The sequence below is a fragment of the Malaya genurostris genome, chromosome 2 (assembly GCF_030247185.1).
Source record: "Malaya genurostris strain Urasoe2022 chromosome 2, Malgen_1.1, whole genome shotgun sequence".
Taxonomy (NCBI): domain Eukaryota; kingdom Metazoa; phylum Arthropoda; class Insecta; order Diptera; family Culicidae; genus Malaya; species Malaya genurostris.
In genome coordinates, this window is record NC_080571.1 from 290,748,613 (window position 1) to 290,774,185 (window position 25,573).

At 37.7% G+C, this 25,573-nt stretch overlaps 1 protein-coding gene across 1 annotated transcript in view; it reads left to right on the forward strand.

The window, feature by feature from the left end:
• Window positions 1–25,573, forward strand: part of LOC131430558 (A disintegrin and metalloproteinase with thrombospondin motifs 7) — a 375,000-nt gene that overhangs the window by 127,017 nt on the left and 222,410 nt on the right. The window lies entirely within an intron of this gene.

The window sequence follows — 25,573 nt, forward strand, 5'->3', positions numbered from 1 at the left end:
GTTGCGACGCGCTCTCAGCAAGAGTGAATAATAATAAAATTGTTGTGTGCAGGTTACATTCACATTACCTTACAATTCGTATATATATATATATATATATATATATATATATATATATATATATATATATATATATATATATATATATATATATATATATATATATATATATATATATATATATATATATATATATATTCGCTACGTGTTGCATTGCTGACGTTTTCTATTGCCGCAAATCGAAATGCAATGCGTTAGACATAAAATTCTGTATTTATTTTTCAATGTGAAAAATACAGTATATTTCAGTGGAAAAATACAGTACAAATTAAAATACAGTACATTTGAGGGTAAAAAGCAGTACGCAGTATTTGGATAAAAAATACAGCCCGGTTTTGTTGTCTAACACATCCAGGACCCGATCCTGGACCTGAACTTGGACCTGGACCTGTCGGACCTGAATCGAAATACAGGGCCTAGACCTGGATTCCAAACCTGAATTCTGGAACTGAAGTCTCGACCTCAATTAAGGAAATGAATTCTAAATCTGAACTCGAGAAGTGAATTCTAAACTTTAATTCTAGATTGGAATTCCGAAAATTTATTTATACCTAAATTTCAGAAATAAATTCTCAACATGAATCTGGGAATTGAATTCTGTATCCCGATTCGCAAGTTGAATTCTGGAATGAATTCTAAAACTAAACTTGAATACTCAGCTCAGAACTTGATTCATGATGTGAATTCCAAAACTTCATGTTTGACCTTAACTTTGGATCTGTTATTGGACTCTGCAAATTTGAGAATTAAATTCTGGATCAGAATTGGGGAACTTTATTCAGAAAATACATCTAGGAAACAAATTCTGGATCTGAAGGATAGACCTGTTTGGCGGTCCTAAACTCTGAAACTCAATTCTGGACCAGGGTTTTGAGTTCTGAACATAAATTAGGAAACTAAATTCTGGAACTGAAAAATACCAGAATTGAATTTTTAACCTGGATTCTGGATCTGTACTCTAACCCTGGATGCTAAACCTGGATTCTGGAACTGAGTTCTCTAGCTGACATCTGAACTTGAATTTTGAAACAGAATTCTGAGTCAGGATTGTACAATTGTATTCCGGGACTGAAGTATGACCCTGAATTCTGAAACTGAATTCTAGAACTAAATACTGGACCTGGATGTTGGGTCTGAATCATAAACTGAACTCTGGAAAGGAATTCAAGAATTAAATTCCTCACTTGGATCTGGATTCTTGAATTGAATTTCTGCCTTTCAAACCTGTATTTTGAGGCTGGAATCGAAATTGAATCCTAGAGCTGAATTTTGGCCCATGATTCTGGACTAGAATTCTGGAATTTAGATCTGCCAAATAATTCTGGACCTACGTTCTGGAAACGCATTCGAACTTGAACTTGAGCAAGTTTTAAACTTGAATTCCTGACATGAACTCAAAAATCGAATTCGGGAGCTGGATTTTAGATTCAGGAAATACATTTTAGCATTTGGGTGCCAGATTCTGGATCTGGCATCGAGAATTGAATTGCGTGACTCAATTTTGACTAGATTTTTATTTTTGACCTGTATTTCGAACTAAAAATAGTTGCTCTAGAGCTGATGAATTTCGATGCTTAATTCTGGATCTGGGTTCTGAAACATGACTTAGATTTTGTGTCTGTGTCCTGAACCTAAATTCTCAAGCTGGAATCATGAAGTGAATTTCGGACGTAAATTCTGGACGTGAACTCTGAACCTGCATTGTAAATTCCAAATTCTGGAAATAAACTCTAGAATTCTGAAAATATACTCCTAAATTGACTTGTGTACCTGAACTTGTCAATTGAATTCTAGAAATTAAATCGGGACCTGCGCTCTGGGACAGAATTTTGGAATTAAAATATGAAATTGAGTTCTGAACTTGGATTCTATGAATTGAATGAATTCTAAACCTAAACTTGGGAACTCAGCTCAGAAGTTGAATTCATGATCTGAATTTCGAAACTTCATTTTTGACCTATATTTTGAATCTGTTAGTGGATTCTGAAAAATTATGAATTGAATTTTAGACCAGAATCGGGGAACTGAATTCAGAAAATGAATCTAGGCACTAAATTCTGGATCTGAATTATAGACCTGGATTGTAGACCTAACTTCTGAAGCTCAATTCTGGTCCTGGATTTTGGCCCAGAATTCTGAACATAAATTAGGGAACTGAATTGTGGAACTGAAAACAACCTGAATTCTGGACCTGGATTGTTGATCTGATCCTAACCCTGGATGCTAGAATTCTGGAACATATTCACATATTCGCGATAAGACAAGTACTCCAGAAGTGTCGTGAATACAACGTACCCACGCATCACCTATTCATTGACTTTAAAGCGGCATACGACACAATCGATCGAGAACAGCTATGGCAGATCATGCACGAATACGGTTTCCCGGATAAACTGATGCGATTGGTCAAAGCAACGATGGATAGAGTGATGTGCTACGTCCGAGTATCTGGGACGCTCTCGAGTCCCTTCGAATCTCGGAGAGGGCTAAGGCAAGGTGAAGGACTCTCTTGTATCTTGTTCAATATTGCCTTGGAAGGTGTGATTCGAAGAGCGAGGATCGACATGAATGACACGATCTTCCGAAAGTCCGTACAACTTTTTGGCTTCGCTGACGATATTGATATTGTAACACGTAACCTTGAGAAGATGACGGAAACCTACATCGGATTGAAAGCTGAAGCTAGGCGTATCGGACTGGCCATAAATGCGTCGAAAACAAAATACATGAGAGGAAGAGGCTCTAGAGAAGAAACACTACGCCTCCCACCACGAATATTGATAGATGGTGACAATATCGAGGTGGTTGATGAGTTCGTGTATTTGGGCTCACTGGTGACCGCCGATAATGACACCAGCAGAGAAATTCATAGACGTATTTTGGCAGGGAATCGTGCGTACTTTGGACTCAGAAAAACCCTTCGATCGAGAAAAGTACGCCAACGCACGAAATTGAGCATCTACAAAACGCTCATTGAACCGGTTGTTCTCTATGGCCACGAGACCTGGTTGGCTGAGGACCAACGCGTCCTCAGTGTTTTCGAAAGAAAGGTACTGAGGACCATCTATGGCGGAGTGCAAATGGAAGACGGAACGTGGAGACGGCGTATGAATCACGAATTGCAACAGCTGCTAAGAGAACCGCCCACCGTACGGACAGCTGAAATCGGACGTCTACGATGGGCTGGGCATGTCATAAGGAAGTCGGACGACAGCCCAGTGAAAATGGTTCTTGAATCTAATCCGACTGGTACAAGAAGAAGAGGAGCGCAGCGAGCAAGGTAGATCGATCAAGTGGAGGGTGATCTCAGAAGCATCCGTCCCTTGAGTGGCTGGCGACGAGCAGCCATGGACCGAGTTATGTGGAGACGTATTCTTGAGACAACAAAGGACACCCCAGGCCTATAGCTGTTAGGTAAGGTAAGTAAGAATTCTGGAACTGAGTTCTATATCTGACTTTTGAACTTGGATTTTGGAATTGAATTTTGAGTTAGGATTTTGGAATTGAGTTCAGGATCTGGATTTTTGAACTGAGATGTGGACCAGGAGTCGGAGACTGAATTCAGAACTGAATTCTTGAAATGAATTTTTGACCCTAATTCTAGAACTGCACTCTGGAAATGAATTTTCGAATTGAATTCTGGACCTGGATTCTGCACTCGATTGTGACAATTGAATTCTTAGTTTTGAACCTAGATTCCGAAACTGATTTCTGATTTCTTGAACTGAATTTTGGGATGGAATTCTGGAACTGGAGTCCTGAATCTGGATTCTTGATTCAAATTTTTGCCTTTTAAACCTGTATTTTGGGACTGGATTCGGAAATGAATTTGGGAGCTGCATTTTGGATCTGAATCCTGGACTCTGGACCAATTTTCCGGAATTGAGACCTGGAAATAAATCCTGGACCTGATGTTGAATCGCTGACATGAACTCTAAAACTAAATTCGGGATTTTGATTGTGGAATCGAATTTAGGCAATACATTTTGAAATAGAATATGGGAGGTAGACCCTGGACCAGGATTCGGGAATTGTACTCTGATCCTGATTTGTAGACTTTAATTTTTGACATAGGTTGAGATCATTAACTCGAAGTTCTAGAACTGAAGGTATGGATCTGGGCTCTGAAACCTGACCTGGATTTTGGATCTGTGTTCTGTACCAAAATTTTGAAGCTCCGGAACTAACGTGTATTTTGGACCTCGATTATGCACCTGAATTCTGGACTGAGATTCGAAAAATGAATTTAGGACTTGAGTACTGCATCTGAATTTTGGGCCTGGATTCTGAACTAAAACTCTACGAAGTTTTGGACCTGGATTCTTGAAATAAATACTGAAACTGAATTGTGCAAATGTCTTAATCTGAATTCTGAGAGTAAATTCTGGAACCGGGACTCCGAACCCGAACTTGAGAATTGAATTCTTGAACTAAAACCTGGAACTGATTCCTGGACACTAGACTCCGGAACTGAATTCTGGACGTGAGTTCTAGACATGAATTCTGAACTTAGATTCTGGATAGAGATTCGGGAACTAAATTCGGGACCTGAGTTCTGGACCTGGATTCTGGGCCTGAATTGATGACCTCAAATTTGCGTTTGGGAATTGAATACTAGATCAGGATTATGAACCTGATCTTATTGATTGAATTTTTGACCTGATAACTGGACTTGCTTCCTGGACCTGAGCTATGGAATAGAATTTTGAAATCTAATTCTAAAACTGAAATCTGGGCTTAGATTCTGGAACTGAGTTCTGGACAGTGTTGGGAAAAATCAAAATTTTGAAAATCGAAAAAAATTTTAACAAGTGATTTTCAGACAAAAAAAATCATCGTTCAGAAAACTCTATGCAGAAAAGTTCAGTACTGTTTTTTTGACAACGCGATTCTCACTGATTTTGCATGGGAGAAAAATAAGTTGTGAAATGTTCACTACCGAACATTCTGCTCGATGATATTTTAAAAAAAAGTTCGCACATTGAATATATCTGATAAGATTTTCGAACATAAAATTTTGGGGAAATGAATTTTCATAGACGTTAGGTCTCAATCCTTTGCAGAATACATGATGAATAAATTCGCCGATGCACAAAAACTGAACCTTTCTAAAAATATTCAGTGTGCGTAGGGTTTTTGAATAGTGGTAGATCAATAGTGGTGATGTATTTAAAATTTTTTAGGTACAACATCATTAATTCAAGAAGCAAGTGCTGAGATTGATAATAGTTGTAATGGTAATAAAACATCAATAAAAACAATCACAAAGCATGTTATGCAGCTGATTAAAAAATGTTAGCCATGCCATTTAGCTTGAATAACGTACGCAGAAGTAACAGGAGCGCAGACTATCGCTATGCCAATTAAAACACGCCATTCAAACACTGCGCCTACTGTGTATTCGTGACTTGCTGACAATGCTGCGCTCCTGTTACTATTATGAATCAAATTTATGCTAAATGGCGTTTTATTCAGTTTAATCTGAATAGTACAGTGTAATAGTGTAATCAGCCAGCTGGAATTAAAACAGTCTTTCGTCGCTATAATCACTATTTGTGATGCGGCAAACATATGTTTGTTCATATTAACCACCCTACGTGCATCGACAATATTTCAGGCATTATTTCTCAGTTACGGTTCAACTGCGAATTTATTCACTAGAGACATATTGGACTAGTGGAAATTATGCATCGAAGTATCATCGGAGACTCTTCTCCCTTTCGATTATCTCTTTAGCGATAATTCTGTTGGTGAAAATTCGTAATATAGTTTCGCTGACACAAAAAATCACTTGTGAACTCGGAGGTTCAGAGTTTGGTGGATGCTTGTTTCATGAATGAAAATATCGGAAGTAATTTCTTTAGTCACTCAGTTCTTTTAGAAAGTCTCTTGAACTGATTTTTTTTACGAGTGATAGTAAATTAACTTTTTCTGATCATGATTTTCCCAACACTGGTTCTGGAACTGATTTCTAGAGCTGAATTCTGAAAAAAAATCTGAACATACCTGAAATCATCTGAAATTCATAAGACGGATTTCAGGACCTGGAATCTGGGTCAGGACTTTGACCAGTTACCTGCACTTGGATTCTGGAACTGGATCTTGATCGACCGAATTATCGTACTTGTGTGATTTCTGAATTCCTGAAATCTTCGATATTTTCAATCCAACGCGAAAACGTTCTTGTCTCGACTATGTCCAATAATGATAACGATGCAGATGTCAACGTGGCAAACGATTGCTGTGATGGAAATGCACTGATTGCTAATGGTCACGGAAACGAGGTGAAACGTGGAAACTAAGTTGTAGTCTAGAACCACACATCCTCCCTCATCTCCAAATAAAGTAGACGTCCCAGCACGTATCCGAATCCCGAATCCTTACGGCCGACCCGGTCCGCACTAAAACTCCCGGTCCGCATCCAAACTTTTTTCAGCGGTCTTCCCGATCCGCAATAGAACTCCTCACGGCCGTCACGGTCCGCATCCAAATTTTTCTCAGTGGTCGTCCCGATCCGCACTAAAACTCCTAACGGCCGTCCGGTCCGCATCCAAATTTTTCTTAGCGGTTGTCCCGATCCGCACTAGAACTCCTCACGGCCGTCCCGGTCCGCATCCAAATTTTTTCTCAGCTGTTGTCCCGATCCGCACTTCCTTCCTTCTTCCGAATCGCGGCCGCGTTTTCCCACGTATAAATTAAGTTGCATTAATTTGTTTACCTATTCTCTTTTTGTGCTTTTCTTGAGAAAAAATTCATCCGTCAACTTGCTACGACGAACAAACTAACTGTCGTCTCCTGGCAGGATCGCCATTGTGTGATTTCTGAATTTCAGAAATCTTCGATATTTTCAATCCAACGCGAAAACGTTCTTGTCTCGACTATGTCCAATAATGATAACGATGCAGATGTCAACGTGGCAAACGATTGCTGTGATGGAAATGCACTGATTGCTAATGGTCACGGAAACGAGGTGAAACGTGGAAACTAAGTTGTGGTCTAGAACCACACATCCTCCCTCATCTCCAAATAAAGTAGACGTCCCAGCACGTATCCGAATCCCGAATCCTTACGGCCGACCCGGTCCGCACTAAAACTCCCGGTCCGCATCCAAACTTTTTTCAGCGGTCTTCCCGATCCGCAATAGAACTCCTCACGGCCGTCACGGTCCGCATCCAAATTTTTCTCAGTGGTCGTCCCGATCCGCACTAAAACTCCTAACGGCCGTCCGGTCCGCATCCAAATTTTTCTTAGCGGTTGTCCCGATCCGCACTAGAACTCCTCACGGCCGTCCCGGTCCGCATCCAAATTTTTTCTCAGCTGTTGTCCCGATCCGCACTTCCTTCCTTCTTCCGAATCGCGGCCGCGTTTTCCCACGTATAAATTAAGTTGCATTAATTTGTTTACCTATTCTCTTTTTGTGCTTTTCTTGAGAAAAAATTCATCCGTCAACTTGCTACGACGAACAAACTAACTGTCGTCTCCTGGCAGGATCGCCATTGTGTGATTTCTGAATTCCTGAAATCTTCGATATTTTCAATCCAACGCGAAAACGTTCTTTTCTCGACTACGTCCAATAATGATAACGATGCAGATGTCAAACGTGGCAAACGATTGCTGTGATGGAAATGCACTGATTGCTATTGGTCACGGAAACGAGGCGAAACATGGTGACTAAGTTGTGGTCTACAACCACACAGTACTTATGGTTGTTCGAACTAAAACGTCCTGTTCAATCATTTGCGCAAGCTATAATGAAAGAAATGAATAAAATTTTCAGTTTTTATACCTTCTGAGCTCCGACCAAATTTATATTTTATGCTCGTCGAGTTGAACAATGGAGAGGATATGTCGCTCACTAAAAATCAAACTTTTATTTCAAGTTATTTTTTGATAATATAAACTGAAAATGCTATCATATTTTCCTGTGTATATTTCCGATGGCCTGGAGTAAAAATGATGTTTATACGATTAGTACAACGAGAAATATTAACGATCAAAAACTTTTCACTATTCCACAGAGCTAATTTTGAGAAGGCGGCCCATACTAAAGTAAGACGTATTGAAGTCAGAACACAATAACAAAACTGTTTCATTTAGTTTAGTATGCCGTTCGAGAGACGCTTAGCTTTCAACAAAATCTTATCGCTTTTTAGTGGGTTAGTTTTGTTTTGTGGGGTAAAGTTTCAAATTGGTCTAAACACTTGGAATCGCTGGTAATTTTGGCGAAAATTTGCTGAATATATCGTGCAGATTAAAGCTGGTTATCGATAGAATTATTTTTCGATTAATCATATATTATTAAAGTCAAGACGGCTATATTTTATCCCTGGAAGAGAGCAGCCCCTCGAAGAAATCACATACGTTTAGGTTTACTCGTTTTACCCGAATTACTCAAAGCTAGTCTCTTTGGTTTTGTTGAATCTGAACGTGCGGTTACAAGTCAGGATAGGACAAATAAACTAGGTAGATACTTCACCCCGGGTTGGCGGTTCAATGCATAGGACGCTGGTCTTACAAGCCAGTTGTCGTATGTTCGAGCCCTGACCTGGAAGGATTCTTAGCGTCAGTAGGATCCATAGTACTAGCCATGCAATGATTCTGTACGCTATATGAATCGGCTGCGAAGTCTGTTGAAACAGAAAGGCCAAATTCCACAAAAGGAATGTAATGCCAAGACTTTGCTTTTTTAGATACTTCAAAGAACGTTTCGAGAAAAAAGTATGATTCGACAAAATAATCCTTCTGGCGAAATGGCATTCGACGATGCATACACGTCCTTGAGTAGATGGCAAAAATGATATTTGTATTTGATAGTATATGCTAGTATGATTTTCTCCTTACACTGAATCGCTAGTCATTCCCTGGTTAACGGTTCATTTCATGTGGAAAGCATAATTTAACTTTATTTTAACTCTTCAGACATAAGGTAGATATTATTAAATCACGAGTCCGTAAATTTTAAATAGTTTACATGTATGAGTTTTTACACTGCCCTTTCAAACAAAAGAAAAAATCCGGATATAATAGTACGGAAAAGAAGCCAAAGTTTTCAAAAATAAAAACACTTGATATGGTTAGCCATTCGCATCTACAGTAGAAAAAAAAGTCGAAGTTGTGCTACAGCCGAAACTGTGAACAAGGAAATATTCGTTATAGTATGTCGAAAGAATGGTCTGTTGCCATGTGTGTTATGGCTCAAAACATGGTGTAAATCTGACAATCCTTTCTCACGCAGAAGTTAAAGTGCTCTAAATTCATCAATGAAGGCTTGCGAAGTCGGCTGAGAAGGACATTCATTACTTTTGAAATACTCACTCCTCATATTTTTTGTGGAACAGGCGTTCGGTAGAAGTAATGTAGCTTCTTGTGTCATTTTAAAGAGGTCTAGTTGCAGTTATGTTTTTGTGATATTGCATTGTCAGTACCATGTTGTTTTGCGAATGCGGCCTTTTTGTAAAACAGTATGAATACATAGTTTATGTCAATGCGATGAAGCTTTCTTGCGATGGGTAGTCAATCGACTGTTATCATACGAAAAAAAAGAACATTGCAACCAGCTCCTGCATAACGTTTGGCTTCTTGTCACTGTTCTGTATGAATATCAGTTAGCTGTCGGCTCATCCGTCACTATCAATTAGAACCGTGACACTGACATGACATCGTTCTCTTGGATTATTATTTTGTTCGAATTACATGTCGAGCGTGAGAATTCTATGATTGCTGAACCATCATCATCATCATCTCTTGTAAACACTTCCCGAGCCGTATTTTCGGATCCTCTGCATTTGCACTCGAAAGAGGAAAATGTTGAACTTGACAAGACAACAATTTACCGTCACTTTCAATTCTTCCCTTCTTTCGTGAGCATTTTATTACCGGACAGCGCGCGGCTGCAGTTGCTGCTGCAACCGGGCGAATTGATGCTGACAGGAGGTCAAAAGCATAATCATAATCTGTCCATACGGGACCATAGCGCGCATCAACGCGATCCTTCCGGCAGAAGCCGCCGCCAATGCATTCTTACATTCTTGACTGTACAGATTTTATTATAATAAAAGAGAGAGAGAGAGAGAGAAAATACGTTACAGGCGAAAATCTGAAACAGCTCGTTTAGTATATTTGGTTATGTTTGACAGAAAACCTTTCCGCTCAACGATTCTTTGTTATTCATTGTGGTATTTAATATAAAAAAGTATGGTTGGACACGATTGTACATAAACTATCCGAAGTTTTCATGACTATTTAATTGATTTGTGTACTTGTCAAATTTTAGTGTCAGTAGTCAGAGGCTGTAAAGTCTGTTGAAACAGAAGATCGCAGTGATTCTACAACGAATTCGTTTTTGTTCGCTCTATTTTCCAAAATATGTCACTCCAGTCATTAATGTTTCAATTATGTCGATCGTCGCATTTTAATATTCTTCAGTGTTTCGTTTCGTAGAAGATATGTGGTTCTCCTGCCTTGACCCTGACCGACATCTACTCCACCTCTGTCTTGTATATCAGAGAAGTAGCTTTCTTTCAAGAATTTCTTAGCCGCTGTAGTGCTACATTAAGACTGCTACAGGTCTATTGCGATGTCTTCGGTGGGATCTTCTGCTTCATCTTCGTACGGTACCGACGGTCATTTCATAAGCATTCTTCGCAGTCTTTAACCGGAAATTCAAAAGAGAAATATCAGTTTGTTTGGAACATTTTTCTAAACTAACTGATGTTTTTTCTTAAAGATTCATTAAGCAGTAACGAAGGAAACTGCTTTAGCTTTTTTCAATAATGGTTGTTTTCATGAGATTGTAAATAGAACCTTAAAGCAGTTCGATTTAGTTCCCCTTATCTTTTGTTCGGAGGCTGACCTCGTTTCACGTTTTACGTTCTACATTCTTCACTCTCACCTTCTGTTCTAGTTCGCCAGCTTACCTGGCCCAAGTGCATCTTTGTTTTTCGGGACGTTCAATTTTCACCAGTGAACATCGCCAAGCCACTACTTCTAAAACGTTATCTAGATTTTAAAACTAATAGGTAAAAATACACTCAGGTCTGTTTATATGCGATGGACACGGACTGCATAAAAATCGCATAAAATCGCATAAAAACTGCATAAGTTTGATAATTCGCATTAAAAGATGTCTGTTGTCTGTTATCTGTTATCTGTTATCTGTTATCTGTTATCTGTTATCTGTTATCTGTTATCTGTTATCTGTTATCTGTTATCTGTTATCTGTTATCTGTTATCTGTTATCTGTTATCTGTTATCTGTTATCTGTTATCTGTTATCTGTTATCTGTTATCTGTTATCTGTTATCTGTTATCTGTTATCTGTTATCTGTTATCTGTTATCTGTTATCTGTTATCTGTTATCTGTTATCTGTTATCTGTTATCTGTTATCTGTTATCTGTTATCTGTTATCTGTTATCTGTTATCTGTTATCTGTTATCTGTTATCTGTTATCTGTTATCTGTTATCTGTTATCTGTTATCTGTTATCTGTTATCTGTTATCTGTTATCTGTTATCTGTTATCTGTTATCTGTTATCTGTTATCTGTTATCTGTTATCTGTTATCTGTTATCTGTTATCTGTTATCTGTTATCTATTATCTGTTATCTGTTATCTGTTATCTGTTATCTGTTATCTGTTATCTGTTATCTGTTATCTGTTATCTGTTATCTGTTATCTGTTATCTGTTATCTGTTATCTGTTATCTGTTATCTGTTATCTAGACCAGTGATTCCCAAAGTGGTCCCTACAGCCCACCGGTGGGCACTAGCTCATTTTCAGTGGGCAGTAAGCTCAAAATTAACAATTGGTGGGCATTGAGCCGCAAATAGTGGGCTTCATCACTTAAACACTTGTCTGAGAATAGTTCAGAGCAAATGTATTCGTGACAAGTTCATGTAGATATGTGGGAAACTGTTCAATAAATCATTGCCAAATACAATCCAGGATCAAGCCAATCTATTAGTTACAAATGTGAAGTGAATTGTCGATTTAAATATCGCGTTTCAATTATTTCCTTCCGATCTGGACTTTCTGGCTGTCGAAAACCGATCTCCGAATTCATCAATGCGAACTCTACTATGCGAACGAGTAGTATGGATTTTCGCGATGCACAAGCAAAATTTGGGCGGGTCGTTATTCTTGCTTAAATGCATTTTCACAACCGAGAAGTGAATCTAAAAATCAAAAATGTAGGCATGATACTTATTGAAATCCAATGCGACACTGCAATTGCAACGCGATCAATTTATTAAAACAAAAAATATTTTTGCTTCGCATGCTGTTGAAGTTTGAACGCAATACGAGTCGCCGGAAGTTTACACATTCTGCGTATCTCGTTCCACGATTGGCTAAGGATGGAGATCTAATCGCGTTCATTTAAAGTTTTTCCGAAGGACTTTATTTTGAAATTTCAGAGATTTTTCAAATTGGAATCGGCAGCACATACTAATGTCACATTATGATAGCGAATAATCACTAACTAGAATTAAAATCGTTGTTGAGACTGAATTACGGTTGACTTTGGCAAAATATACGGCTATGGATAGATAATGCTTATTTATAGCTAGTGTGCATTAAAAAAGCGGAATTCTGATTGATTTATAACAGATGAGCTTTCGGATTACAGATAAAAAGCTATAAGAAGTTTCGTTGCTCAAAAAAGCTATCCTGCAACCATTATTAGTGCTTATTAGTTTACTGGGTTCTCAAGGATACATTCTGCCCTTTGAAAAATTGTTGCAAAAAGGGTTATTGTGATTTTTCCTTCATATCTTATCGAACAAAGATTCAATGTAGTTTTGGTTATCAAATAAAGAAATCGCCTATATATTACTGGCTGGGTGGATTTGTGAGTTTCTTTAACAACCATACACCCAAACACTAACAAAATTAACAGACACATTCGTGCTCATTCTTCACATGAAAAGTTTTATCTCCATTTTCCATTTGAAAAACTGTGAGTCGTAAATAAACCGTTTGATCTCAAATGTTTTTTTTTCTCACACAAGAAGTAAATCCAAAGCAATAAATGTTTCAAAAAGTAACTTTTGGGAAAGAGTTGAAGACAGTTAATAATCTCATTTTTGTAAGAAATTGAACCACATAAATATTTAAACATGTCAGTATCTTTGTATATATTTTTGAGTAGGATCTTAAAAGTACCATGTAGTTTATTATGTTTTAAAGTGCGGCAAGATTTTTTAAATTATAAGTGGAGATATCTAATTGTTGAATAAAAATCTTCGCTCAATAATCGGTACAATTACAATGTCATAGTTATCCAATGTTTGCACCAAGGACATTGAAAATGAGATAATTTGCAAATATAATTTACTGGTGGTTAGCTACTTCTTCGATTGATATAAATGATTGTGGAATAAGTTGCGAAAACTAATTGGTTGTATGAAACTGACATTTTTTTCCTGTCTCAGTCCCCACAATATTTCCAATGTAGAATTTTTCTTTGGGAATAAAATGAAATTAACTTTCAGTAAAATGAAAGTAACAAAATACGACAGCTGGGACACTAGTTATTAATTCGCAATCTTCTCCAATCCGCAGAAATCGTTCAGTCCACTGAACTACTGTGGATGTTATGAAACTCCTCTAATACCGCACTTAAACACTAATCAAGCCAATCGAATCTCTCTTTGATTATCCGGGAGAATTGGTGTGGGATTTTGTTGAGTCTCTATTACCGTCTATATTTCTTACCCAATGTTTTTTCGATAAGATCTTGAATTGATATATTATTTTAATCATCTCGGATTGGGAAGAATACCAGTTTTTTCACCATTTTTCTCTACTTCCTCAAGTTGACTGCAAAATGCAAAACCAATTGACATATGAGTTTTTAGGCAGTAGAAATAATAATATATCAAAACTGGGCATTCGACCAAAAAAGTTTGGGAACCATTGATCTAGACACAGCATTGGAAAATATCTACTTCAGATCTCAGAGACATTCTGAGTTTTCTGTAATTGAAAAGTTGTTTTGGTGCTATATGCTTTAGGAATACATGACACGTCAAGATCAGATGCTATCCTAAAAAAAAGTCCCAGAGAGTTGGCTTAAATTTTTTTTCGAGATAACACAAGACCTCGACATTTCGTGCTTTTCTGTAACCGAACTGAAAATCTTTATCATCCAAGACTCCAATGAAACTCAATTTGTGAGAAAATTACACCGAATATCCTATTGCTAGTTGCTCGAAATAAGCAGAAAGTGTCAGTGCTGGGTTAGAAAAAGTTTATGTTTGAATAAAAAATGTCCCTTAAAAGTGCCCATCTTGCAACATATGGAAGGTTGCTATGGAACATAATTACCTTCCTTGGCATAAAATTTGATTACATTCAAAAATGGTGCTTTTTTATAAATCAACTTTAAATTTTGAAAGTTGTCTTTTTTCAGTGTAGGATTCGAACAGACGAATTTCGCCCTAAATCGTATTCAGATTTAGCAGGCACCCTCTCAAATTTGAATAAAACTTTATAGACATATAGACTCTATCACCAAAAGCTACTTTGCTTATTTTGTGTTTCAAAATTTATCTAAACTGTCTTTTGAACAAAATCATGAAATCATGAATCATGTCTATCATGAATAATAAGTCATGATTTCATGAACAAAATGATTGGTATCATGCACAATAACACATCTTTCATAAAAATGTTCATGATATACATCATTTTGCTTATGAAATTTCATGAGAAGACATGGTTCATGATTTCATGATTAAAAAATTATGTTACCGGTAATAGATTTTTATCCGTGTAGACTTTTCTTTTACCAAGTTTTTGCCAGAAAATAAAGTCGAAAAATGACAAATCCTGCAATTTTTTTTGAGCTATTGATGTTGATGAGTCAAATTTAAAAAAAAAATACTGAAAAAATCACCCGAAAAAAAATGAAAAAATCACTTATCGAACCATACACTGAAAAAGTTTATGACAAATTACAAAAAACGCTATTCTTTTTTTGAATGAAATTTTGTTCCATCATAGATAATTATGTTTTTTGTCAACCTTCCATATGTCGCATGATGGGCATTTGTTAGGTAAGAAAGTTTTTTCAATACAAACTTCTTATACAGCACAGATACTTTCTGGCAATATCGGGTGTAATTTTCTCACAAATTGAGTTTCGTTGAAATATTGGATAGTAATGACTTTCAGTTTAGTTTAGTTTTCCATAAAAACACACTAAATAAAAGATAATAAAAGAGAAAATAGTTGAATTATTTACGTTTCGTATTCAGCTCATCAGTGCAGTAGCAGTTCATGTCGATTTACTAATGCCACCTCGCAGATCAACATAATCCGCTAAGCAGACGTAAAGGTATTGCAATTTTCAACGCACTTGTTTTACACTAAAAGTGCAATGTCTATTCTGACATGCCGAAAGTAACGAAACCAATTGACCGCAATGCTGGCTGCCAACAGATAGTAGTCATTTGGGGGCTTGAAACCTCTTGGTTTCCGGTTTATGCTAAAGTAAGTGTACAAGACTAATTTTAATTATTTAGTTTCTGTTAGAAACTCGATAAGAATTTTTTTCGGAACGTGCCATTTGAGCCAATTTGTTCTGAACTTTTATCGGCAAGCATTTTTTCAGGTCTGCAAACAATCAGTAGTCACTGGGAGCCAAATCTGGCGAATACGGTGGATGTAGGAGCAATTAGAAGTTCAATTCATGTAGTTTTGCCATTGTGATACGGTGCGTTGCCTTGATGAAACCAAATTTTGTTCTTTTCCATATGCGACCGTTTCTTTGCAATTTAAGCCTTCAGACGCCTTCCAATAACGCTATATAATATTCACTGTTAGTGGATTTCCTTCCTCAAGATAGTCGATAAATATTTCAACACGCACATACCAAAATACCGTGGCCATAACCTTTCCAGCCGATTGTTGTGCTTTTGAGCGCGTTGGACGAGGTTTACCAGATGCTGTCCACTCAGATGACGATCGTTTTGATTACGGAGTGAGTTGATGAACCCATGTTTCATCCATTGTCACATATCGACACAAAAATTCAGGTTTTTTTACGTTTAAACATGGCCAAACACTGCTCAGGATCATCATCCCGTTGTCGTTTTTGGTCAACAGTGAGCAAATTCGGCACCCACTCCAAATAGAGCTTTCTCATAGTCAAATGCTAATGCAATATAAAACCAACACGTTCTTTTGATATCTTTACGATGTCAGCTAACTCACGCAACTTCACTTTTTGATCATTCAAAACGATTTGGTGGATTTTTTATGTTTTCTGGTGTTACCATTTCATTTGGACGTCCACTTTTGACATATCCCATATCCCATGCTTTTGACATATCCCATATCACATGGATTATACTAAATACTCAATGGACAAAATATTCCGTGTAAGACTAGAAAATACGGCATCTGGCTTGTTAGCGTCAGTTACAACAAATTTAATAATGTTTACGTCAAAGTATATCGCTTGCATGGCGACTAAGGCACAGGTGGATGTCATCTACACGGATCTAAAAACTGCGTTTGACAAACTTGACCATAAAATACTGATGTGCAAATTATCTCATCTCCGGTTTTCTGCTCAGCTTGTGTTCTGTTTAAACTCGTATCTTTCTGGTAGGATTTTACGAGTGAAATTGGATAATAGCACATCATCGCAATTTTCGAATAGTTTCACAAGGCAGTAATTTGGGACCATTGCTATTCACACTGTTTTTTTAACGATGTTTCATTTTCTCTGTGAGATGGTTTCAAACTGATTTATGCAGACGACTTAAAATTGTATCTCGTAGTTTGAACTGTGGAAAATTGTCGGCGATCACAGCATGAACTACAACTCCTCGTCGCTTGGTGCTGCGTGAGTAAACTTTTTATCAACGTTTCAAAGTGTTAAATTTGACTACTATATTGGTGGTTCAGTCCTGACTAGAGTGAACCAGATGAATGATTTGAGAATACAAATGGATGAAAAATGTACATTCGATTTACATCGATCATTAATCATCACGAAAGCGTTACGTCAATTGGAATTCATTTCTAAAATCGCTAAAGAACTCAAAGACCCACACTGTTTGAAAGCTTTGTATTGTTCACAGGTTCGGCCAATCCTTGAAACCGTATCAGTTGTTTGGTTTCCTCATTCAATTTCGTGGTGCATGCGAATAGAACGTGTTCAAAAACGCTTCGTTCGTTTGGCACTGCGACATCTGCCTTGGCAAGATCCAGCAAATCTTCCACCCTATCCTGATAGATGTAAACTAATTGGAATCGAAGCTTTGCAACGTCGCCATGGAATTCAGCAAGTATTGATCGTCGCGAAATTTATTAACGAAAAGATTGATGCACTTAGTCGACGCCGTTCTATCGACGAAATGTCATCACAGACACACGTGAGTGTGGCATGAGATAGTAACTTGTAAGCACTTAGTTATCTCACCTCTTAACGACCTTTTCTGTCACAATGAGTACCGAAAAAAATTGTCAAGATTACCAATTGATTATTATACTAATTTCATGATATGAGTCGAAAAGTTCAGTCAAATACGAGATTTTTGTGTGTTACTTTCTTTTCCGGCCAAATTTTATCTTAATGTAGCATCAATCAGTTTTGCTTCAATCACACATTAATTTATTTTCTCCTAATACAGTTGAAGCACTGATGCTAATTAAAATGGAATTACAGTGCCATTGTAGATCGAGAGGAGTATTCATAATTTCCTTTCGTAACGATACCAACCCCTGATTCACCAAATCCATTCACGGCAAGCACTCAATTAGATACCAAATGGGGATGAATGGAGGGAACTTTGCAAATATTACGAATGAAATGGAATTGGTCTAGAGTAAGCAAAAACAATATCATAATAATAATTCAATCAACTTAATCATAACTCTGTAGCATAGGTATCTGTTTCATTTTGCGCCCTCCGACCCCCCCCCCCCCCCCCCTTCGTTTCGATCCATTTCTCGTTTCGTATTCTCGGTGATGAGCAACCGGGAAAGGAATAATAATTGGATGGCAAAGTTATGTTCTCCAGTTTTTCGCAAGGAACGAGTTGAATGGTGGGCTTCATTGTTTCCAGTGTGCCCTGCATAAATGTGTTCTGCTGAAAGTATTGGATGCATTGGCTTCTCGTTGCTGGCAAAACGCAATTGTCTGAAGTCGAAGGTGGGTCAGTCAGGTCACTAAGCCAAACTAATGCCATTGATATGCAACAAGTATTCGAATCGACCTGCAACGTGAGTTTGTATTGATTGTTTGATTTTGCAATGTGATAGGAAAAGAAAATTGTTCTATTTATCATTCAGGCCCTAGTTCAAGAACGGCTGGAAATTCGCATTATCTATTTCCGGTTGCGAGTTGAATTCGTTCACATTTTTTTTCGTGATCTTTCGTATAGAAAAGAAAATATTTCCAATTTTGACCGTGCAATCGAAACCCTAAGGAGCAAACGTCACTGGATTGTTTTCGTTGATATTGGAAACACTTAAGGTTCTACTAACAATCTTAGGAAATCAGCCTTTGATGGAAAACGCCAATCAGTGAATGAAGAATCTTAATGAGTTTATAAGTATTGCAGAAGCAGTGCACTGAACAAATGAGAACAAAATTACTTTGTGATGAGTGAACGTTGCATCTTTGGACTACAAAATATCAACGCTGTCAGAGCAAAAAAAGGGGGGATTAAACAAAAATCAACAAAGTTCTTTGGATTTCAAGTCTAAATGCCCCGAGAATGGTTTTTGTTATGTGAAAGGTCACTAATTCTGGGAAGAGCATGTACTTTTTTCTTCAGTGTCTTTTTTTTGTCTCTCTCATGGAATCAGGATTCGTAAAATCGCTCCGAAACAAAAAATGATGACTTCTGATTCCGGAGATGTATTAGTATAACAGTTCGGTTGAAAAGTTCGTATCGTTTAATAGAAACACACATTTTTTTGCCAAAATTCGTTTTTATTATTCAACATAATTGCCATCAGAGGCGATACAGCGATTATAGCGATCTTCCAACTTTTCGATACCATTTTTGTAGTACGATTTGTCCTTTGCCTCAAAATAGGCCTCAGTTTCAGCGATTACCTCTTCATTGCTTCTAAATTTTTTACCAGCGAGCATTCTCTTGAGGTCTGAGAACAGGAAAAAGTCACTGGGGGCCAAATCTGGAGAATACGGTGGATGAGGAAGCAATTCGAAGCCCAATTCTTTCAATTTCAGCATGGTTTTTATCGACTTGTGACACGGTGCATTGTCCTGATGAAACAAAACTTTTTTCTTCTTCAAATGAGGCCGTTTTTTTAAATTTCGTCCTTCAAACGCTCTAATAACGCTATATAATAGTCATTGTTGATGGTTTTTCCCTTTTCAAGGTAGTCGATGAAAATTATACCATGCGAATCCCAAAATACAGACGCCATAACCTTACCGGCCGATTGTTGAGTTTTTCCACGCTTTGGGTTCGGTTCATCGTGTGCAGTCCACTCAGCTGACTGTCGATTGGACTCCAGAGTGAAGTGATGGAGCCATGTTTCGTCCATTGTTATATATCGACGAAAAAAATCGGTTTTATTTCGATATAACAGCTCCAAACACTGCTCAGAATCATCAGTTCGTTGTTGTTTTTGATCGATTGTGAGCTCACGCGGCACCCATTTTGCACAAAGCTTTCTCATATCCAAATATTCGTGAATAATATGTCCAACACGCTCCTTTGATATTTTTAGGGTGTCAGCTATCTCGATCAACTTCACTTTACGGTCATTGAAAATCATTTTGTGGATTTTTTCACGTTTTCATCGGTAACAGCCTCTTTTGGACGTCCACTGCGTTCATCGTCTTCGGTGCTCATATGACCAGTACGAAATTTTGCAAACCACTTACGAATTGTTGCTTCGCCCGGTGCAGAGTCTGGATAACACTCATCAAGCCATTTTTTGGTATCGGCGGCACTTTTTTTTCATCAAAAAGTAGTGTTTCATCAACACACGAAATACCTTTTTTTCCATTTTTTCACAATAACAAAAGTAGCTTCACTCAAAATGCAATATCTCACAAACTAATAATCAGACAGCTGTCAAATTTATACACGTATCTGTTGAAGGTTGGTACTAACTGAAAATGGTATGGATTTAATTCTAGTGGCGCTCTCTCATAGAAACGATACGAACTTTTCAGCCGATCTGTTAAGTGACGTAACTAACAAAACGCATTGCTTCTTTTTACCGCTCAATTTTCTTCGAGATCGCTGAACCGACTTCGACAAACTTAGGCTCATTTGAATGCTACTATGGGGTTATTGATCAAGTTCGAAGATCAAATGTCTGTTACTTTCAATTGATGATATATAATGGTATAAGTGACGTAACCGACAAAGTGCGTTTTTTTTCCACTCAGTTTTTTCAGAGATGGGTGAACCGATTTTAATAAGCTGAGGCTTGTTTGAAAGCTTCTATTGGACAATAATGCATTAAATAAGCTTATGTGAACATGTACTCATGTATATAACTTAACCGACAAAACGTAGTGTTGGGTTAATCTTTATTCAAGAGTATAAGAATCAATCTTCCCCAACACTATATCAGCTCGGCGAATGACCAAACGGTTAAAGCCAAGGCCCTGAATAAACGAATAATAATAATAATAATAATAACAATCAATCTTCGTTCAAGTACAATTGTAGGTCAATAAAACGGTTCTTAAGGGCTGAGGCCAGTGTGTTTTAGGGCGTTTTAAAGGGCTATTTTCACACTTCAAATCTGATTTTCTCAGAAACGGTGACGAATATCAAAAAACCCAACTGACAATCTCTTAGAATTTTAGTTTAGATTATTCTGTGAAAATTCTAGAATGATTGTTTGACTTTAGCGGTCGAGAAAGTATTTTTTCTGAAGGAAGAATTGCATAGCTGAAAATGGCCACTTTCAACTTGTTCATTGAATATCTCGCCTTCAAAAGCATGGATCAAAAATCTATCCTGACAATGTCTAGATAACTTAATTTAGGTGCGATTAGTGCATAAAAACATATATGTGTGTGTGGGTGCAAACGAGTTTATAATAACTAATGTATAGTATGCCATGACAAATTGCGGTAGACATCATTGCACCAGGTCAAGCGAGCTGTAACAGAATTGCTTTGCACATTTCACCACGAACAACCTTACAGGTAAGAAGTGTACCGCTCTGGGTGATTCCGTTTTCGATTAATAGTTATAAAATGCACAATGGCGATCCTGCCAGGAGTTGCAATTCAAATAGCATAGTTATTCAAAACGGAAACGGAATCACCTAAAGCAACAGAAAATTATTCAAATATTTGGCACAAAGATTTTCATTTTCAAATGAAAAAAAAAAGAAGCGTCGGTGGAGATTACGTAACGTTGAAAATAACTGGAACAAGCGGATCATTATGGTCGCGCATCATAAGCGGACCAGGAAGGTCGCGCATCAAAGCGGACCAGGAAGGTCGCGCAATAAAATACATTTAAAAAAATGTTGACGATTTTTTTTAATTGAAAAAGGCGGATTCATAAAATCGCGCATCACATAGCGGATCTGGAAGGTCGCGCAAATATTTAAATATAAACGAGCGAACCGAAAACGTCGCGCAAAAAGGAAGCAGGCAACGTGGCCGTGCAAATGAAAAAAAAAGAAAATTAATGAGCGGATTTTCAATAATCGCGCATCGTAAAGCGGATCGTTAGATCGCGTACATTTCAGTTATAAGTTATCTCACGCATATATTTTTGTGTATAATTCCAGACCACAAAAAGGCGTTAAACTAAAGTAATATGGCAAACGACGGAAAATATGTCCGATTGGGCAATTCAAAATATATACCAATATTCGGCTACAATCGTACTATCTGGTACGCAGATTTTCTCGTTCAATTGTGAAAAGAAAATGGCCGAAGAGAAAATGGAAAAGCGGATCACTATGGTCGCGCATTATAAGCGTACCAGGAAGGTCGCGCAATTTTAATAAAAATGGCGGATTCTCGAAATCGCGCATCACAGAGCGGACCAGGAAGGTCCCGCAAATATTTAAATTTAAATAAGAGGACCGGAAACGTCGCGCACAAAAGGAAGCACGTGGCCGTGCAAATAAAAAAAGCGGATTTGAATAATCGTGCATTGCAAAGCGGATTTTGAGATCGCGCACATTTGCTTCGTAAGTAATCTTACGCGCACATTTTTGCGTGCAATTCCAGACCACAAAAAAGTGTTAAAAGCAAGATATATGGAGAATAACGGAAAATATGTCCGATGGGTCAGCGGTACGAGCAATGCAGAGATTCAGACGACATTTGACGCATCTGTTGATCAGACTGACGAGGAGTCAACGATTTCAGTAACGCCGTGCAATTTGAGCATGTTATGCTTCAGGTAGTGAAATCGAACTCGAAAACATGTTGACAATGATTTAGAAAATGTACAAACAAATAATGTAGGAGTTTCGCTTCGCCATCATGATACACCACACACAAAAAAAAATTGAATTTTACAGGTGTACTCATAAAGACCTGGGAAATTTAATTTGTAATGGCTTAATTTTTTTTTCCATAAGTACGTTTATTTAATAGGCAATATGCTTAAGTTTTTCTTCGCCGAATCATACATTTCGAATATCATATTAGTATGTTTTTATCAAGCGATTTACTATTACTGGGACATTGGATAGTCTACCTTGGGTACGCAAGAAATTTATTAGTTGAGATCTGACATCACGATACTCCACGCATGTCCAAAAGACATGATCAATATCGCGATAACCTTCGCCATAAGCACAATGATTAGTCTAGGAAAGTCCAATTCGAAGGAGATGTGTAGTGATTGGACATGAGTCTGGATATCACACGAATGAAGTCCCTACTCACATTCAGTCCCCTGAACCATGCCTTTGTCGATATTTTAGGAATAATTGAGTGCATCCACCGACCCAGATAATCTATATCCCAAGAAGCTTGCTGGCAAGTGTTCTTTGGCGGGACGCGCTATATAATTCGTTGGAAGCAATTGGTCTTTCATGAGTTTCACCCTCAAAAGCACCACGTTTGGACATTTGGACTTTCATTGCCTAGAATGGAACAATGAACCGGGAGACAAAGCTAAAGTGATTTGATAATTATTATTCAATATGTCGTTCAGACACTGTTTTATTTTGCCCAAGAAAAATGATTCATTTTTGCCAGCAGCGTTTGAGCGAATGGTTTCAATTGCACTCAGACTATCTGTGAAAAGAAAATAATGGTTTGGAGATAATGTGACGATTACACTCAAACTATAATGAACTGCTGCTAACTCTGCTATATAAACAGATGCAGGTTCTTGAAGCCTAAATGAGGCCGAAACATTATTGTTGAACATACCAAACCCTGTCGCTTCTTCAATTCGCGATCCGTCCGTGTAAAACATTTTCTCAGAGTCAATAGGACTGAGCTTACTTGAAAATATTTTTAAGATTTCCATCGAGCGTAGGTGTTCCGGAATTCCACGCACTTCGCGCTGCATGGCTGTGTCAAAAAATTAAGTTGAGTCAGGGACATTTAGGAGGCTGTGACGGATAGGAATATATCTTGAAGAGTCGATTTCCTGTGACATATGGATGAAATATACTGTCATGAATCTTGTTTGAGATTGAAACTCAACTAGCCTTTCGAAGTTATTAATAACTAAGGGATTCAGTACCTCACATGCTATTAGCAGTCGCGATGAAAGCTCCTAAAAACGATCTTTCAATGGAAGAACTCCCGCCAGAACTTCAAGACTCATTGTATGTGTCGAGTGCATGCAGCCTAAGGCAATTCGCAAACAACGGTACTGAATTCGCTCAAGTTTGATAATATGAGAGTTTGCAGGGGAACGAAAACAAACGCATTCATATTCCATCACTGAAAGTATCGTTGTTTGATACAATTTTATTAGATCTTGCGGATGAGCACCCCACCAAAATCCTGTTTTTTTTCGAAGAAAATTTACTTTTTGTTGGCATTTTGTTATCAGATACCTAATGTGTCCTCCCCACGTGCATTTAAAATCAAACCACACTCCGAGATATTTGAAAGTCAAAACCTGTTGGATAATTCTTCCCATCATATGAAGCTGAAGCTGCGCGGGATCATGCTTTCTTGAAAATACGACCAGCTCCGTTTTTTCCGCAGAGAATTCGATACCCAGATGAACAGCCCAAACGGACAAGTGATCTAAGGTATCTTGCAATGGTTTTTGCAGTTGTCTTAGTGTACATGGGGTTAGCTGTCAATGTCATTTACGTAACAATTATAGAGGAGCGGACAGAAGCAAAATCAAATATCCATCTGTTCGAGTATTCCTCACTCTCATGTCCTACGTAACGATTCCTCATTCGACTGGTCGTATTGACAAACCTTCGACAAAATGTCTCCAATAGCTGCATTTCTTGGCTCGAAGTATGTTCTTGTACTTGGTTTCTAAAACAAGAATTTTTCAAAATTCTGAAGAGTTCCTCATCCTCGTTTTAAAAACGTTTTGAAAGCATTTTTTTCGCGTGTTTAGCACCTGAGCACTCTTTGTCCCACCAAGGGCTTGGAGGCCTTCTGTTAGACGATGGACCAAGAAATCGTTTGGTTTGGACTTGTTCTGCGGCCTCCAAATAATGGCTTAATGTTTTACTAGTTTGATTGTAGTGCATGAATTTTACTAGTTTGATTGTAGTGTGCATTCGGCTAGCGGGTTAGACTGTATGAATACAGATGTGTTCTTCTGTTGCTCAGTCGATCAATGGACGTACTTTGTAATCCGATTATTCTCAGTTCAAGTCACAGCGGTCGCAATCATAACCTACTTTTTATTTCAATGAATTTCATGTCATGGAATTTTAGGTATAATATTGAATGTTCTTGCACGTAAAATTGCTCCATTTATGTGCATTTGATAAAATATAAAATCACAGGATTTTTTCGAAGTGTGCAGTGTTAATTCTACATCGTGGATCCGAGCGATATACCACTAAGGGATATACACCCGAACCTCCATTTACGTAATAATCGGGACTACGTAAATCGAATTATGACGTAAAAAAAGTTTACGTTATTTGGAATTTTCGACGTAAAAAAAGTTTACGTTATTTGGAATTTTCGACGTAAAAAAAGTTTACGTTATTTGGAATTTTCAACGTAAAAAAAGTTTTCCTTATGTATTATTGGATATGTATAATATATTGGATAGTTATGGAACGAAAATTACGAGTATTTACAGGAAAAGGAGCAGCATAAATATCCAAGATGGCGACTTCCGGTTTATTGATGTTCCTTGAAAACTCTTACAATATGGGTATTTTCGGAACGGGTTTGATAAGTAGATGTCGGAAAACGATGTTTGAGGTGGTTCTGAATTCCAAGATGGCGACTTCCGGTTTATTGATATTCCTTGAAAACCCTTACAATATGGGTATTTTCGGAACGGGTTTGATAAGTAGATGTCGGAAAACGATGTTTGAGGTGGTTCTGAATTCCAAGATGGCGACTTCCGGTTTATTGATATTCCT